Source organism: Colobus angolensis, unplaced genomic scaffold (assembly GCF_000951035.1).
Source record: "Colobus angolensis palliatus isolate OR3802 unplaced genomic scaffold, Cang.pa_1.0 Scaffold167, whole genome shotgun sequence".
Taxonomy (NCBI): domain Eukaryota; kingdom Metazoa; phylum Chordata; class Mammalia; order Primates; family Cercopithecidae; genus Colobus; species Colobus angolensis.
In genome coordinates, this window is record NW_012114788.1 from 2,025,442 (window position 1) to 2,027,606 (window position 2,165).

The window sequence follows — 2,165 nt, forward strand, 5'->3', positions numbered from 1 at the left end:
AACAGCCAAGGGCATTTCCTGTAAACTGTGTTCAACCACCCCTGCTTTGTAGTTCTCATCCGCCATTACACACATCAAGGTCAAATCCTGTAACAGTACAAGATAATGTCTGCTACCCCCAAAGCCAAAGAGGTCAGGTCATGTAATACAGAAAAACAGATATTCAGACCTAAGAAAAATCTGCCTATGACTCTTGAAACTCAACAAAGAAAACAGAACACCCCAAAAGGGGTGACTGGCACCTTTGTTCTGAATTCTTTCAAAGGGTTCAAGTCATTAGAAGCCTTCTCTAGATTTTTTTGGTACTGTAGATGGCAAAGGGGCAAGGAGGTATAGGGTGGAAGAAAAGTTTCATTTACTTTTTTTTTTTAAGACAGGAAGTAAACACTGAAACCAAACACATTTTTAAAACTCTTTTATAGTTGTGAGGAATTTTAGTCAAATGAGAGAGGTTTTGTTACCCATAATTTGGAATTTTCACTTGGATTTAATCAAGTCAGGTAAAGCTGGTCAAATCTGATGGGAGGAAGACTGAAACAAACAACAATGAAAACCCAACAATATGATCACTCAGTGTTCTAATGGCAAGAAAAAATTCAGACCAGCTGGTGGTTAAACTTTAGCCAAGACAAAACTCCAGTTCAGTTATTTACCTAGGGATGGGTCTGAGGCTGAAGACTGCTTTCTACCATCCTAGAAGCAGGAACAAAAGCCTCCAACTCCTCTTCCCTGCTGAGGGTGAGCTCAAACTCCATTAAAGGAGTTACCTGCCTTCCATTGTCCTGTAAACAGGAAATCTTGCCTTCCTTGTTGGAAGCAAGTAAAAAAAAAAAAGGGAGGAGTTGTACAGCAAAATAAACTTTAGTTCTTTAGTTCTTGACTAAATCTGAGGAGATGAGGGATTCTCTGGAGGGGGTGCTCACAAACTTCAGTAAATTGTCCTATTGGTTTGAGCCATAAAGTTAGCTCATACTGGTACCAAGCACCAACAGAAGATTTGTCAAAGGTCAGGGGCATCTCTACTGAGAATCCCCTTATGGTTACCAAAATGTGAACCCAGAAAATCTAAGACAGGTCTCAGTTAATTTTCATGTGTTTGGTTGTGTGTGTGTGTGTTTTGTCAGTTAATTTAGAAAGTTTATTTTGTTAAGGTTGAGGATGTATTCAATGACACGTCTCAGGAGGCTCTGATGACATATGCCCAAGGTGGTAGGGGCACAATGTGTTTTTGCATATGTTAGGGAGACATGAGACAGCAATCAATATATGTAAGATGTACATTGGTTCCATCTGGAAACGGGACAACTTGAGGTGAAGGCGGGACAACTCAAAGTGGGGAGGGGGCTTCCAGGTTATAGGTAGATAGGAGATGAATGGTTGTATTCTACTGAGTTTCTGATTAGCTTCTCTAAATGAGGCAATCAGATATGTATTTATCTCAGTAGAGGGGTGACTTTGAATAGAATGGGAGGCAGGTTTGTCCTAAGCAGTTCCCAGTTTGACTTTTTCCTTTAGTTTAGTATTTTGGGGTCCTAAGATTTATTTTCCTTTCACAGTACAACAGCCTGTTTCATCAAATGCCTGTCATTGCCCCTTTAGGTGGTTTATCATTATTTTTTAATTCATCATTCTACTTGAAGGTCGCTTATGTTGTTCCACTTGTACATGAATTCATAGAAACCATGAGTACTGGGTGCTGGGTCAGACCACAACTGTTCACTGTGGGAAGCCTTTATTTCTGTCTCACCTTTGTGCTATTTCTCCCCTAGATCCACCCTGATTTCAGCGGGTGCTCCTGGGTCTTGTATGCACTAGGTGCTCTGAATGCTTGGCAACTGGAATGGGTTAGCCTGGAGGCATTTAGACCGTCCTTCTACAACCACAGAAGAGCCATCACTGGCAGAGAGATCCTTGGCGCAGTTAAGCAGAGATCTTCTCAGAAGAGCTTTTGAACAAATGAAGTTGTTCGGAATGGCCTTGTTAAAATGTCTCACTTGTCAAAACAATTGGATGTGTTGGAAGGCTGGGTTGGAAGACAAGATGTCTGAGAAGCTGTCCTGCTGCATGAGGAGTTTCACTGCTACACACCTAATCTCCTGGTCCTGTGTTTTTGGCCTCTAGCTTACTTCGTGAACATAATAAAGGAAAGGCATTTTCTCTTGTGC

General features: G+C 41.3%; 1 long non-coding RNA gene across 1 annotated transcript; it reads left to right on the forward strand.

Annotated features, from left to right (window-relative positions):
- Positions 1–1,241: 1,241 nt before the first annotated feature.
- On the forward strand, positions 1,242–2,165 carry LOC105508738. Its single transcript, XR_001001322.1, has 2 exons — positions 1,242–1,358; positions 1,770–2,165. It is a non-coding gene; the product is annotated as an uncharacterized LOC105508738 (long non-coding RNA).